Below are 17,565 nucleotides of genomic sequence, written 5' to 3'. Positions count from 1 at the left end.
ACCTTGGATAGTGAATAAATTAATAATTGTTGTTTTTAAAAAGAGACTTGTGTCCAAGATTAAGAAAATGCTGAACACACACACACACACACACACACACACACACACACAATACATATATTTCAAAATGACACAGGGACCAACTGAAGGAGCTTCCAATGGCCAAAGCTGGAACAGTCTGAACAGCAAAATAATCAAAATAGGAGTGGATTATAACCAAAAGTATAAAATAAATATCTATGAGTCAGTACTGATATAAATAATGATTGAATAAATTACTACATTGGGAAGAAGAAACAAGTCTCCCATACAGAAGTACTTCAAATAAATTTTGTAGATACTCCCCCCTAAAGGAACTGGAACATAACTCCCTACTCTTTAAATGTGGCTGCATATAATGACTGCTCTCCAAAGAACACAGAATGGAAATAAAGGTGGGGAAAGTATCTTCACAGCAGAGAAAACTGACAAGCCCTACATCAGCCAAGTAATCAAGGTTAATATCAAAAGTCATAAATCATCTTGCTGCTAGTATACACCCTTGATATTATGTGATGAAAATGGCACTTTGACTCTGTGGTGTTGCTCTCAAAAACCTGTAACCCCAAACCAAACGAGAAAAATTTCAGACAAACTCCAACAGTAGGAAATTCTATAGAAATATCTGACTGGCACTCCTCAAACCTGTTAAGGTCATAAAAACCAAGAAAAGTATGACTAACAGTCACACCTAAGAAGAGCCTGGGCCAGGGATTTAGCTCAATGGTTCTGCTGCCTGCCTCGCAAGCGCAAGAACCTGTAACCCCAAACCAAACGAGAAAAATTTCAGACAAACTCCAACAGTAGGAAATTCTATAGAAATATCTGACTGGCACTCCTCAAACCTGTTAAGGTCATAAAAACCAAGAAAAGTATGACTAACAGTCACACCTAAGAAGAGCCTGGGCCAGGGATTTAGCTCAATGGTTCTGCTGCCTGCCTCGCAAGCGCAAGGCCCAGTTCGATCAAAAAAAAAAAAAAAAAAAAAAAAAAAAAAAGAAGAAGAAGAAGAGCCTAAGGAGATGTAACAACTAAATGCAATGTGGTATCTTGGATGAGATCCTGAAACAGAAAAAGATGGACATTAGGGAAACTAAGGAAATATTAATAAACTAGGGGCTTTGGTGAATAATAATATATCAAACTGATTCATTAGCTATAAAAAATAGACTATACAAATGTAAGATGGTCATAATAGGAGACATTGTATGCTACAGTAGGGAGTAGTAAGTATAATATATGGGAGTTACAGTGGTACCTCAGTTCATGAATTTTATTTTTTATTCATTAAGTTTATTGATACATTTTACGTATACATTATGATGACGTCCACAATTCTTGTGACAAATCGAGTTGGACAAGAACAGAATCAAATTTAATGGTTAGGTTCAATATTGACTTTAGTTGGTTGTATAAGTTGTCTCTGGATGCTGACATGCTAGAATTTAAAAGGCAATGAAACTGGACAAGGTGGTCCACATATATATTCATATCACCCCGGGAGGTGAGGTAGGAGGATCACAAGTTTTGAGGCCAACCTGAGCAACTTAGCGACTTAGTAAAACCCTGTCTCAAAATTAAAAATAAAAAAGCCTGGAGATGTATCTCAGTGTGAAGGCTCTAGATTCAATTCCCAGTACAAAAAAAAAAATAAAAAAAAAAAAAAAAAAGCCCACAACTCTAGAGTCCTCTGGCCTAGGAGACATCTCATTTTTTTTATGCTCCCAAGAACATTAGTATTTGCATGTCTTATTAGCTGCTTCAGGAGAAAACAAGTAAAAGCAAACCTTAATGGGAGCTGAGTTGTCAATGATGCCCATGCTTGCCACCAGGCCAGAATCAGGCCTAGTCACTCTCTAGTTATGGACCAACTTGGGCCTGCGGTTGACTCACCCAACAAATACTATGGTCGTGTTCCATTCTGAATATCTAGCCTGCCCAGTGAAGCAGCATCTACTTAGGACCTTCTGAGTGTAAGTATGCTTTGTATTGATGCTGCTCTTTACACAGGTAGGTAATCTTTCCCCACCAGGAGATAAGAATTTGAAGTTTGAGGTGGAGTTGAGATCTCACCATTAAGGTGTCTTTATACCTCTCCATTGTGAGAAAGGCAGAGTAAGTAGATAAATAGTGAATAAGGGGGTCCCCCCAAACCTCTGGTGGACTCCCAAATTCTCCAATCCACAGTCCACTTCCTCCTTACAACTTACTCTTATCCCTGGGCCACACTCACTAATCTGTTGGAAGGTAAATCCCAGGTTAATCAGAGCCTCACATAATGATTGGTGTAACTGTGGCTAAGAGGCAGAGATCCACAGTTTGCTTCCAGTTCTGCTTCTGGATAATTAAAACATTGTTTAGCATTCATACTGACAGACACTCCAGAGTGATAAGAGCACATAAAATGCTGATGAGTTGTGCACATCTGTTTGTTCCATTCATACTGATAACTAGTATTTATATAGCAGTTTGCAGTGAACACATAAACCTTTTCTCACTGACTTTCAAAGAGAATTCTTGGCGATAATAAGAAGAGTTGTTATTGTCTCTGTTTTACAGAATAGAAAACAAAGATTCAGAGAAATTAAGCAACTTGTAACTAATATGACAAGAAAAGCAGTAGGGAGTAGGGAACTTAGCAAATAGCTCTTCCTGGCACTCATAGGAAGCAGATGAGTAAAACTCTGGCTTAATGGTGTTTCCTAGAGTGCTCCTTTTATAATTTCCATTGATTGGAGTTCTTATTTCAAACTGATAATTTTCAAATTAAAGTCATCGTTAAAACTGCGAAAACAGATTGAGTTACTTGTCTGCTACCATACAGCTAAGAGGATCTCAGCCAATAAGAATCCAGATCTAATGCTACAACAGAACTCATGCTCTTGTCACAGTCCTTTCTTAGAGTGGTATTCTCCCTGGGTGTCATTGTTCACATCTATAACATGTTAACCATTAAATCTGTCTCCAGCACAGACCCTCTTTCTTGAGTTCCAGATCCTTGTGTATATCTGCCTACTGGAAATCTCCACTTGGATATTCCATATATACTTCAAGGCTACCATAGTCTGAATTGAACTCATATGCACCCTCCAAACCAGCTCCTCCTTGGGGACTTCCAATTGCAGTAAATAGCACCATAATCCAGTCTACTGGTCAAATCAGAAGCATGGAATTCCTATGACATTCCCCCCACCCCACTCCATGAACAACTAGTAAACCTTCTCAAGTCTTTCTCCTAAACATGTCTCCAATCATTCTACTGCTTCCTCTCCCCAATGTCTCTCAATCCTTTATCTTTTGCAAGAGTCCCCATCGATTTCCTTCGTCTTTTCCTCCCAGTGTCTAGTTCCTCTCTGTCTGGCAAAGTGGGCCTCCTAGATGTGGCTCCTACTTAGCCATCATTCTAGTCTTGTAACCATCACTTTATCTCTGGCACATTATATTCCAGAAAATCCAAAGTATATACAATTCACAGATAACCATGTACCTTCCGCCTAAATGCCCTGCCTCACTTCAGGACTCAGCTCAACAACCATTGTCACTTGCTCTATGAGACATTCCACTCTCCCAGAGAAAGTTGTTTACTACCGCCTTTGAAACACCACTGTACTTTGAACTTGTCACGTACCGTCTTCAGTCATAATTCTTTGCTCAGATGCCTGCCTTCTCCAACACTTGGGAGAGCTGTGAGAACAATTAGGCTCTATCTTTATATCTGCAGCACTTAGCCAAGTGTTCATAAATGTACATTGAATGTATCCTGAAATTTATCACCAATGACTTTTGGACCCACTGAAGGAAATAGTGCAAATCTAGTCCACTCCAAACCTAATTCTGTAAACAGGGAAAGCTCAAGGATAATGTAACTTGCTAAGTTATAGAATGACTTGGTAGCAATGGTAATAAAGAGATTCAAATCTCCTAAGTGGAGTCACTCCTTTATCAGTTCTCTTTCCATGATTCCTCACTGCCTTTAAGATTTAAAGTGAAAAAAAGCACTGAGCCTGTCAGTATCTCTGCTTCCACTCATAGACAACGGAAATTACTAATGCCTTCCCTCTCTACGCATAGGGATTTTATTTAACTACGGTCAAACACTGTCTGTTAAAATGCTTTGACTTCAGAGATACACCACAGCAGAGACTCAGCAGCCCACCACTTTGATTTCAACTTCTCAGTTTACTCTCTCACTTCCTCTATTGACTTTTCCTCCCATGCAGCCTGCAACCCAGCAGAAGCTGAAGGAGAAAGAGATTTGTGATTTCCTCTTCCGCTCCAACTCCACTTAACTGCGGAGAAAAGTGTTGTAAATAAAATAAAATAAAGGTTCCTATACACTAGCATTAAAAGAACATTGCCATTGATTACAAGTTCAGAGTGAAAATAAAAGGAGGTTCAAGTTGGGAGTCTTGTACTGGAAATGATTATGACATTACTCAGAAACTCTACATCCATCTGTATGTATGTATGTAAAATAGCCTGCCAAACCCAGGAGGTTTTTTTAAGTTATGATATTCTTTTAAAAGATGAAGGATAAATATCACATGTTTTGTCTGTGGAAAACCTAAAATGAAAGACAGAAAAAAAGAATAGAAGAACAGAGGGAAAGAAGAAAGAGAGAGAGAGGGAGGAAGGGAGGGAGAGGGAGAGAGAGAGAGAAAGAAAGAAACAAAGAGAAAAGGAGGGAGGTACTAGAAAGTAGAATCTTGGAGATGGAGGAGGGAGCGGGGGTAAGTGGAGGAAAGGGAGAAAGGGATTGAAAATGAGCAAGATATGTTATAGGTATATAGGTATATACCAGTTTCCCCAAACAAACATAATCTTCCTATATTACAAATGTGAACTAAAAATAAAAGATGGGGGAACGGGGTTGAGGGTTAACTTGAAAAATAACAATGTAATAAAAGGTAAAGAGGGCCAGAGATTTAGCTCAGAGGTTCCGCCACCTGCCTCACAAGTGAAGGACCCGAGTTCAATCTCTGGTACAAAAAAAAAAGCAAAGACAGGCTGTAGAAACATTCTAGATTTAAGGAAGCTAAAGAGACATGACAATTAAATGCAATACCTGACCCCAAATCCTGGATCTTATATTGGAGGAAAAAGATGCCATGAGGGACATTATTAGATCAATTGAAAAAATTAGAATTAGAACAAAAGACTAAATAAGTGTGTTGTTTCAATATTAAGTTGATAATTCTATTGTGATTAGGTAAGGTTCCTATTCTTAGGACATGCATGCTGAAGTATTTAAGAATAAATGCCCATAGTGTAACTTACCCTCAAATGGTTCAGAAAAACACACTGTGTGTGTGTGTGTGTGTGTGTGTGTGTGTAGAGAAGATAGGTAAACACTTAAATTAAGAAAATGAAATAAATGTTTACAGTAAATGAATCAGGGTAAACATATACAGATGTTATTTGCATTGGTTTTATTCTTGCAACTTTTCTCCAAGTCTGAAAATATTTACAAATAAAAGTATTTTTAAATCACGTCTGGACAAGATTTTATATTTGTAATACTTAACAAGTTCAACTGTTACATTTCCATCTATCTCTACCTTCAGTAAACATGTCACCAGCACTGAGCTTTTTTAAATCTATACAGATTAGGGAAATAGGCATAATCTTTTGTCTAAATATGGTAGTCTGTGTCTAGTTCAAAGAGGAGAACACAAACATATAAAAAGGTGGAAATAATAAATGCTGAAGGCCAAATGAATAGCAAATGGAAATTCAGGGCTTTACGGAGGAGACAGAGTATGAGTGAGGTGTTTGGACAGGAGCTTGATCTAGAAACGAGCAGAAAAGAAAAAGGAGTGCTGCGAGTGGAGGGTATGGTGAAAGCCAAGGCAACAAGGTAGGAAAGCACACCTGGTCATGAACAGTGTGATTTGAGAGGTTTCACTGGGAGCCGGATGTCAGAGACCAGGGTGGGGATGTTGGTTGGGCTCAACTGTAGCCACCTGAAAATGTCAGATGATGGAGTTCGGACTTAATTTCAGAGGCCAGCAGTTTGCAGTCTCTTAGAAGAGCTGACCCCTCTTTCTCCTGCTTCTAGACAATACAGACAAAGCTAGGAGTAGACTGTGCCGTTGCTTATGCAAAAACACTAAGAAAGCTCCAATGTTTGGAAAACATCTCCCTTGTAGATCCTGCCATTCAGGAATCTATTTGAAAACAGAACTGTCTTTCAGAAGTTAATCTGGTGTCTATTATTCACAATTGGGTATGCTTTAATCAGATAATCATATCTTCCTTTTAGCACATGGTTGTTTTCAACTATGTTGTCAATCACACCAAGGACATGGAAACTGTTAAAAGAGGATGGAGGGTGGTAATTTCGAAGAATTGTGAGATGGAGGTCTGAGAGAGCAGATGGTAATTAATACTAGTTATGATAGACCATAACTAATGCTAACTAGCTACCATACTAGCTACTATAACAAAAACATTTCTATTTCTCATTCACTCAAGTCACAATCTGGTAAGGGTGGGGCAGCTTTCCTTTGTAGCTCTCTTGCAATTAGTAACTCAGGAATCCAGGCAGCTTCTATCTTGTGATGCTGCCATTATAAACACATGACCTCCAAAATCTCCATGGAACAGAACCATTGAGAGGGATGATCACCGCAGGATTTCGGTGGCCAGGTTCAGAGATGATGCTTAGCGCTTCTGCCCACATGTCAGAGCCAAATCATATGAATTCAACCAGACTGTAAGAGCTACTAGACTGTGTAGTTGTGCTGTGTGCCTAGGGGGAATGGAACTTTTAAGTATCGTGGCTTAGGAGTCCCCCAACAGCTGACCTTGAGACAAGGATATAAGCACTAATAGTTTAGGTGGGCACCTATAATCCCTGCCTCAGGAGGCTGAGGCAGGAGGATCATGAGCTTGAGGCCAGCCTGTGCTAAATGAGGTCAAGGCCATGCTGGACTACATAGTGAAACCCTACCTAAACACACATACAGACAGAGAGCGGGGGTGGGTGGAAGGGGTTGAGAGAGAAAGTGGGGAGTGTTTAGGTGACCAGGAATCTTAGGAGAGCAAGAAAGGGAAGGAAGCTAATACAGCATGCATTGATGGGCACTCAAGGCACTTCCGGCTCAATTCCACTGGGGACTTCTGGAATAATGTATAAAACAAACCCTCAGTGATTGCCCCTGAGAAGTGAAGAAATTGAGCTGTTCATCTACCAAGCACTGCCCATTGGTTAGAGGGGCTGATCCCGGGGAAATTAACTCTCTAGCATTTCTGGCAAGTGGGTCAAGCAGATGGCAGTGGCCAGTGGAATTCCTCAGGCAGAGTAATATGTGCTTTTCTGTAAAGCAGGTGGTGTATATGGAGCACTAGGTGCTGAATGCCTGTGAAAGGGACATCAGCAGCATCTGCTAAAATGAGCCTCTACCAGTAGCCTGCCTCTCATATTACTCTGACCTCAGTGCTCTTTGGAGGCCAGAATATAGCCTAAGGTCATAGCACTTGGGTGCATCCTAGAACTGCATTTTCAATGTTACCCAGATGGGTTGAAGGTAAGCTATAAATGAGCATTTGGAAGCACCTCCCACTCTCTCCTCAAACCCACATCATTTCACTTCTCTCAAAACTGTTCTGGTGAAACTGTTCTCCACAAGGTGACCACCGTCCTCCCACTTCAAATCTCATGGTCTCCTCTAGTCCTCAACTTAGTCATTTGCCAGATGTTCCTTGCTTCTTCTTGAAACACTCTTCTTTCTTCTGGGATCCCTTGCTCTTCTAGTGCTCTCCCTGCTTTTCTGGGTGTTCTCACTGCACCTAATAACCAAGCGACGCACTCTCCTTTGGAGGCCCTCGATTGCTCCTGGTCACCACACCCAGACTTTGAGAAGAAACCAAAAATGGAAAGTTGATTTATTAGTAATGCTTCCTGGAGCTCTGTGTTGAGAATTCTGAGGCTTCACAGTCAATTAGTTCTATCTGCCTTGAGTGTCAGCACAGGGCGGGCTGAGTTCAGACATTAGTCAGCTCTGCTATGCATTATGTTCGAGCTACCATCTTCCATGACCTCTCTTGATAATCTCATCCATTCCCAAGGCATTAACTATTATGTGTATATAGACGACACATAAATAGACATTTCTATTGAAAATCTCTCTCAGGAGTTCCAAACCCATTTTTACAATATGGGGACGTGTGAACATTGATATTTATTTTCTCATTACACTTTCTTTTATCTATATTCTGCCTGTCACATAATGGCTTTATCATCTTGCAAGACATCCCAGTTTAAAACCTTAGTGGTATCTTCACTTCCTTTATATCTCTTGATCACTTGTCCATGTCATTTATCATAGTTCTCAGTAAATTATATTAGAATTAGTAGCTTACGCTCTGCCTGCCCTAAAACACTTTAGATTCTTTGAATAAAAAAAAATAGATCTTATTCATCTTATATCTTCAATGAGAACTGTTTCTGGCACAAAGTAGACACTGAGTATATGCCTGATGATATGTTGACACATATTTAATGTGTGTATACACGTATCATATGTATTATTTAATTATAAATTACATGTGGGGCTTTTTTCCTTCTTTTTAACTCTGCAACTCTTCCACCCCACATCTCTAATCAATCACCAAGTTCCATATCTGCTTGTAATATTCACATAGAAAATGATCTCTGGAAGAATCCATCAAGACATAAAATAGATCAGTGGTTGCCACAGGTTTGGATGAAGGAGAATGAAGAGTTACTGCCAATAGATGCAGCGTTTCTTTCTGGAGTGATGAAAATATTCTGGAGTTAGTGCTGATGGTTTTGCAGTCTTATGAAAATACTAAAACCTACTGAATTGCGAATTTTAACATGGAAGTTTCACAACCTTATGAAAATACTAACCCACTGAACTGTGAATTTTAACATGGCAAATTTGATGGTATGTGAATTGACATGTCAGAGTTGACATATGAAAGGGCTTATAGCAGATCTGTGTCCTTTGCGTACACTGACTTTGAGACTTTTTTAAATGAACATATTTTTAAATATTAATTAGGAAAGATTAAAATTCTCCCTTTAAAATTGCTGTCCTTTAAAATGTCATCTCTATGCATGGAGCAAAGGCCAAATTCCTTGCCAAGTTGTCCAGGCCCTTTCTGAGCATGCTTTGACAGACACTCATCTTTTGCTCTTTATTATTTTCACTCTCTGACGTCAGCTGCTTCAGATTTCTCCACTTCCTGAATGTGCCCCGGGTTCCTGTCTCAGAGTCTTTGCTCCCTGCTGCTCACAGTCACTCCTTTCTTTTTCTCTTACATGCCCAGCCCTACCTGCAGAAATGTCCAGGGCTAGGGCAAATCTCACTTCCCCAAAGTGGCAGTTAAAATGTTTCTTTCTTTCTAGATCTGTTATCTGCCTCCTTCATGCAGTAGGCAGCACATCATTCTCATAATCTTTCTAGATCTGTTAACACTTTGTTTAGCATCTGTTTGTACAGCATTAATACTATGTTCCCATATTTTGTAATCAGTTGCATAGTTTTTATTAAGCTGATTCACCTTTGATTCCTCTAAAATTCACAGCACTTAGAACGGACAGTTTATAAAACTTTACTTAATTTTTGGCTTAAATTTTTGAGAAAAAAATGCAAGCCCACATTTAAGCACTGGCTCAGTCAACAAGTATTTAGTAATGGCATACTATATGTCTGGCAGTAGTACTCAAGTCAGAAAGTATCCTTCCTCTCTTAAAATATATATAGTCTTGTTCGTGTAGGAAATACATAGAATGCACACAAAACTTAAGTATACACCTCCATGGCATTTTATATATGTATATATCCATGTAACCACCGCCCACATCAAAGTATAGAATATTTCCAGTACCCCATTCTCCCTCCCTGCCAATATCTTCCTGCCCACGGGTAACCAGTATTCCAACTCCTACTACCATGGATTAATTTTTCATTCTTTAATGTCATCTAAATGGAATTACAGGGTATGTTCTCTTGTGTCTGCCTACTTTTGTGCATCCCTTTTTCTGTGCAATTCATCCATGTGTTTGTGTGTAAAAGAAGTTTATTCTTTTTATCGTGGTATGGTAGTCCATGATTTATTTATTCATTCTCCTATCAATGGACATTTAGTTTGGTCCCAGTTTTTGGCTTTTATGAATTAAACTGTAAATACTCGTATACATAGCATTTGACAGACATAAGCACTTATTCCTCTGATCTCTACCTTGGAATGGAATTGCTGGGTCTTAGGTGGTTTTAGTAGATACTGCCCAACAACCACACCAGAGAGGTGGTGCCAATTTACACTCTTGCCAACAATATATAAAACAATTTTTTTCATCTGGTAGTGAAAAAAGTGATGTGGAGAGTCAAGATTGGATGATGATGATGCTACTTCAGATTGGGTGGCCAGGCAAGGTGAAATTTAAGCTTGAGACATGAGTGACAAGGAGAATCTGGCCATACACAAGTCAGGAGAGGAGCATCTCAGACAGTGGGTGAAACCACAAAGGCCCTTGGGCAGGAAGTAACACAACCTGTTTAAGGAACACAACGCAGTCTAGTGGCGTTGGAGTACGTAGGGAAGTGAAAACAACAGATAGTGTCATAGAGCCAGCCAGCAGCTACAATAGGTGAGTGGAGCAAAATTCTGTAGAGAATTTATGGTATTAAATACATGCTTCAGAATTATCCCACTCAAGAGCCAAGAGAGCTAGAGGATTTATGTACTCTTGCTTTCATCATCGCTGAGGCACAGTACTGGACACCCACAAATCTTAGGGAAAGAGATTTATTTTGGCTCAAAATTTGTAGAGGTTTCAGTCTATAATTGCTGGCTCTAAGGTAGGGCAACATGGCAGAGGGACATGGCAGAGGAGAATCAGCTCATGACATGGCAGCAGAAAACATAGTAAGATTGAGGAAGGAAGGAGAGAGTCAAATCCCTCCAGGAAACACCCTGCGGTGACCCATTTCTTCTGACCAGGCCTCACCTCCCAAATCACTTTCATCTATAAATTCATCAGTGGACTAATTCACTGAAGAGTATCACACACCCATGATCCCAAACCCCCCCTCAAAAGCCCCTATGAGCACATGAGGCTTTGGGGGACATCTAGATTTACACTATAGTAGCAACACCTATAGTCATTGGCTAAGGATTGTTGCTGATGGATTGCAGGTGCAGATGTTAACATCCTAGAAGCATTTATTTAGTTCACACTTCTGTGGCTTGGCGACTTAGGCTGGGCTCAGATAGGCGGTGCTTCTGATTTCAACTGAATTCACAACTCACTCATGACTCTTATAGTCAGCTGCAGCTCAGCTGATCTAGAATACTCTCAGCTGCAATGACTAGAGTGACTCAGATCTGCTCTTCATATCACATCTTCCAGCAGGATAACGTGGGCATGCTCTCCTGCAAACACAGAAGAAGAGAAAGTAAGTGGAAAATGATCAAGGCCAGGACTCAGAACTAGCCCACCATCACTTCCACGACATTATTTTGCCTCCCCCAAAAATTCATAAGGCCAGACCAGATTCAAAAGGAAAGGAAATAGAGCCTGCTTCTTTTAGTGTATGAAATTCCAAGGCTCTGTGACAAAGGATGCAGATAGAGGAAGACTAAGATCATTAATGCAATCTATCATACTTTAATATTTGCTTTTTTACTTAAAAGGTTAAGTATATTTTGTATATCAGTCATGCCTCAATAAAAGGGTTTTAAAAAGAAGATTGACCGGGGTGTGGTGGTGCACCCTGTAATTCCTGCACTCTGTGAGGGTGAGGCAGGAAGATCACAAGTTTGAGTCCAGCCTAGGAAACTTAGTGACTTAGCTAGACCCTGTCTCAAATTAAGAAAGGGCTTGGGATGTAGCTCAGTATGAGGCCCTAGGTAAAATCTCCTATATTGCAAAGAAAGTTAAGGAGAGAGGAGAGAGAGAGAGAGAGAGAGAGAGAGAAGAGAAGAGGAGAGGAGAGGAGGGAGAGGAGGAGGAGGAGAGTATATGTTCCTTTTCCTTTTCAGTTTAAAGCTTCTGTGCCTTAAAGCACTCAAATATATAATACAAACAGCACTGCTTTTTTGAATTATTAGGTTTGCTTCGATTCTTCATTTCTCTGTGCATGTACATAGTATAAAAAGAGTGGTAGAAAGTATGATTTCACCCATAAATGTTCCATGCAGACATTAAAAACGAGATTGTCAGTCACCAACATAAGACTCATCTTGCATACAAGTTAGGTAACATCACAACCTTGAGGTTTATTTATTTTATATTGGAGAAAAGATTGTTATTCCTGTATCTGATGTCTTCAATGGAATAGTGGCAGTACAAGCGGTACTCGCATTGTGTGTCATTTATGAAAGGGAACAAAGGAGCCGCTACTATTACCACTGTTGCCATGGTCATATCATATTAAATCAGGATGGAGGAGGGTACTGAACTGGCTTTCCAAACAGGGTGTCTCCTCAGAAGACAGCTCTGCCAATGACATCAGCAGGAACATTGAGTACAGAGTGTCCACTGGAGAGAATGTACAAAATATTCTAGCTGATGAAGATCCTATGAATCAAATGGCCCTGCTGTGCCCTGCTGAACACTATTTCTGTTTTGCTTGAGATTTCTGTCCTGAATTTGATTTACTGGCTATAACACCATTTACCCAAAGTGTAGTGTGTGGATTCAGCAAAGGACTCCGATTAGGAACTGAAAATCCACTACTATGCAATTGAATCATAATGATGTGAAACAGGTATAAAGCTGTTGACAAGAATAAGGATGTGAAGGTAGTGCATTTCTAATGTCCTGATAAGAGAGAAGGGGCCCTGCAGAATGTTATTTAACAGGCCAAGTTACCCAGACAACCTCAGGTTTGTGTCTAAACTCTGCCACTGCTCCTTGCAAAACTTCAGCCTCTCTAAGCCTCAGTTTGTTCATCTGAAAAATGGGACTATTGCCAAACCAATCTCAGTAGTTTAGTGGAGGGAGAAATCCCTATGTAAAGCACTTTGAAAGTAAGTATTCAATAAATATAAGCTTTACATTTGTTAACTGGAAAGAACCTAGGAGATCATGTAATCCAAGCCCCTCATTCAGAAGATGAAAAACAAAGGCACGTAGAAGGCAGAAGTCCCTCTCAGACCACTGGTGGCATGTCAGAGCTGAAAAACCCAAGACCTTCTGAGTCCTGCACCTCTCCACATTATCCCTCTACTAGCACACCTCAATGCCTACCCTTGTTCACAAAATAGAGCTTCAAGCCACGCATGGTGGTACGTGCTTGTAATCCCAGCATGCAGGAGGCTGAGGCAGAAGGATCACCATGAGTTCCAGGCCAGCCAGGGCTACATAGTGAGTTCAAGTCCAGCCTGAGCTACAGAGCTATACCCTCTCTCAAAAAAAAAAAAAAAAAGAAAAGAGCTTTGGTAACTAGTAGGTTTCCCCTTTCTTCTGCACAGCCACGTCCCAAGCACAGGAAACTAAAAGATATAGAACTTTCTAATGAGGCACTTGCTGCCTGCTCACTTTAATCTGCTGCAAGTGTCTCTGGGAAATAAAATATTGACAGGTTTGTCCAACAGCTGCTCAGCCTAGAGACCACAGATTATTTTGGTCCATTTATGTTAACTCATCTGTCTTAAACTCTTTGTTAGTGACTCACTGCATACTGCTACCAAAAATATACACCAAAATCCAAGAATCATTCATAGGAAGGGCAAATCTTTTCCTTAAAATATACTTCTGCCTTCTTGTTTTTATAAATTTTTTCCTGCTTGCCACCTCCACATCACATTTTCTTCTCTCCTTTCTTCCTTCTCCATATTTGATCACCATCAGTAGAAAGGAAACTATGTGGTGTGATCAACAGAACCCTAGAAAGGTCATCAGAAGAACTGGTTCTGGTACTGGCCCAATATTCTTTTTTTTTTTTTTTTTTTTTTTTTTTTTTTTGTTTTTTGTTTCTCTCTGTTTCGTTCTCTTTCTTGTTAGACAGGGTCTCACTATGTAGCTCAGGCTGGTCTCGAACTCACAATGATCCTCCTGCCTCAGCCTCCCGAGTGCTGGGATTACAGGTGTGCGCCACCATGCCCGGCCATGGCCCAACATTCTTTAGCTGTAAAAACCTAGCAAGTCATAACTGGTAGGCAATTCATTTTTCTTACCCACAATTTGGGAAGGTTATAGTAGCTCTATGTTTCCCACCAGCATAATGCCAAGAACTTCCTTATTGCTTTCCCTTCGAGGATTCCAAGTTTGACGGATTTCCATCTCCTCTGAAAATTGCCTTTTAAAATTGAAAATTAATACCCGCCCCATTTTCTACTAATTGCAAGTGTAAACAGCCTAATCAATAGCTATATTAAAATTAATAAACAGTAAGTAGGAAATAAAAGTATTTAAAGGTTTAAACTGACTTATTTACCCAGAAGGCTACTGTTTCAAATACTGTGCCCATACTTATCAGAGGAAAATATGCTACCTTTGCTACACTTACTGAAATATTGAAAACAGTTCATATATTATATCTTAAGTTTAAAAATAGACAGGCATGGGAAGTATACACAGCAATTTCAGGATGATGCTAACTTCCAGGGAGAAGGAAAAGGAAGGAGATGAGCTAGATGTTCTGCACATATATCTGTAATATCTCACTTATTAAGATCCAGCACAAAACAGGAAATTGTTAACATGTTAAATTCAAGTCGATACATGACTGTCAATCATTAAAATTATTCTTTCTTTTTATTTTTGAAATATTTCAAAATTAAATAAATTTAAATAAGCTCATCAGTTGAAATTTATACAATATGTGGCAATGTAAAATGATATCACCACTTTAGAAATTTGGCAGTTTCTTAAAAAATTAAACCTATACTTACCATATGACTTAGCAGTTTCCTTCCAAGGTACAGACCCATGATGCATGAATACATACTTTCACCAGAAAGGACATGTACAAGAATATTTATACCAGCTTTATTCATAATAACCAAAAATGGAAAATAGTTCAAATGTCCAACAATAAGTGAACGGATAAACAAATTGTCATAGATGCATACAATGAAATACTACTAGCCATAAAATAGAGAAAACTTTTTATCCAATAATATGGATAAACCTCAAAAAATATACTGATCCAAAGAAGTCAGACACATGCTGTGTGATTCTACTTGCATTAAATTCTAAACCAGGCAAAAGAAATCCATAGTGATACTAATCAGAGTAGCTATCACTACTGTGGAGGAAGATTCCCTGGAAAGAGATATAGGGAATTATCTGGAGGGAGAGACATATCTTGAGGAAATATCTTGGTTGGGGTGATAGATTATACAGGTGTTTACATCTTCCAAAAATCTCTTAGACTTGTTCATTTATGATTTATACATTTTACAATACATAAATTTCACCAATGTTGAAAACCACCTGAAGCCTATAAATTCATATCCTATCTTCATGGACTCACAGGGGATCTGGGGATCTAAATCCAGGAACCAGTTTTGGATTAAAGACCCCTGCGTTCATTTTTATCTCTGAATAACATAAGAGTTCACTTTCTGTGTTGTTCTTTACTCTCGTTACAAATTAGGTCTTTTTTTTAGGATGTTTTTTAAAGATGATGTATTATAATGGAAAGAATATAGGCTTCAGAACAGCCGGAGCCAGGATTTGAGCCCCTGCTCCAGAGCTCATTGGCTATGAGACTCTAGGCAAGGAAGTGACCTCCTTGAGTTTATTTTCTTAACCTTACACAGGAAAATACAAAGCCTACTTCCCAGGGTTATTCAGAAGATTAAATTAGATCACAAGCAAAAGCATATTTCACACAGCTGAGTTCAGCACAGATGCTCCATACACTCTGGTTTCCCTTTCTTCCTTCCTTTACTTTTTATAGACCTCCACAGAACGGAAGCTTCATATCTCCTCCATCATCACAGTTCCAACCCTAAGTATATAGGAACACTGTCCTTATTACCCCTCAACCATGGCAAACAAGAGTGCTACCCCTGGATCCTAACAAAGGGGCTACTGCTCTGAGTCCCATGATTTCAAGAATCCTGCTCCGACTCAACCCCCCTCTAGCCACAACCTTCCCCACAGAGCAGGAGTTGCAGGTGGGATCAAGGACCATCCAGAGGCAGTGCCCATCACAACCACATTCCGGGGATGAGGACCCCAGAATATACTGTGCAAATGACCAGGAGCTTCTTTCCAGGGCAGACCTGAGTTCCTTGCATGGTCCATCTTGCCGAGAAAGACTGTGTCAAGAACGTGCCACATCCCCAGTTCCAAGCAGACATCAAGGGCAGCAGTTTCGTGGCTTCATGGACAGAGCTTGAACATAGAGACAGGGCTTTCACCCACATTTCACAAGACCCACCCAAGTGGGGGGCACTTCCTTGGCTGAAAAGAGAAAGGGAGATTGACTTCGGACTAGGCCCAGGAGCCAGGACAGGCTCACACTGTACCACCAAGTTCTGGTGCAGGCAGGACACTGAGGAGGCCAAGAATTCTAAATCTGAACATGGATTTAAAGGCCAATGTGAATAAATATCAGTCAAGGTAAGGGATAGAATACATTTTACAAATTTTAACATTTAAACATAAAGTCTATGAGCCTCCGTTTTTACTCTTGCCTTTGACCTCCCAAATGTTAAGGGCAGGCCTACCCAGCATATTCCCCTCAAGGCCTTTGCACTTGCTGTTCTTTCGCCTAGAACACACTCACCCTCTTCACTTTTCTGACCATCATGCTTTAAAGTGCTCCCCAAAGGGGATAAGAGTGTAGCTCAGTTGCAGTGTGCATGCCTAAAATAACTCCCAGCCCTCATGCATCTATGCTCTTGTTTTAATTTATTTTTCCTATCACAACTCCCTATTTTGTTTATTGTCTTACTCCTTCATTAGAATATAAATTCCAAACCAACAGATACATTTCTGCCTTGTTTACTATTACATTCCTAGCATCCAAAATGGTGCCTGGTACATAGGAGGAGCTAAGTAAGGAATATATGTATTGAACTAATTCACAAATGATTGGATGAATGGATTTCAATTGCCAGATCTTATTCTCTATTCTGATCCTAATTTTTCATGACATAGAAACCAAAAGAGAAAGAGAAAAAAATCCACGAAACAAAACAAAACAAAAAAAAAACCTTTTCAATAGGGCAACTCACTTGATTTCAGATTTTGTTTCAGTTTTAATAAATCTGGTGAATACAGCCCTCCATTATTGCAATTCTCTTACTCTATTTTTACCATGTCTGTTCTTATTATAGAGAATTCCAGCCCCCTGACATCCTCTACCTTGTCTTCATCTATCAGTCTTCGCCTGCTTCCATCTCCCTTCCTCTTCTGCCTAGAACAACAAAGCCCATTGCTGCAACCATTTCTGTGTCAATACCATCAAATACCTTACCCTTCTACCTGTAAGAACCCAAACCAAATCAAATAACGTTTCCATATCTACCCTTGAGTTAACATCATAAGATAATATATTAAGAGGTAGGGTAGCAAAAGGCTCTAAAAATGTA

Source organism: Fukomys damarensis, unplaced genomic scaffold (genome assembly GCF_012274545.1).
Source record: "Fukomys damarensis isolate Sample0158 unplaced genomic scaffold, DMR_v1.0_HiC HiC_scaffold_39, whole genome shotgun sequence".
Taxonomy (NCBI): domain Eukaryota; kingdom Metazoa; phylum Chordata; class Mammalia; order Rodentia; family Bathyergidae; genus Fukomys; species Fukomys damarensis.
Note: the sequence above shows the minus strand (reverse complement) of the source record.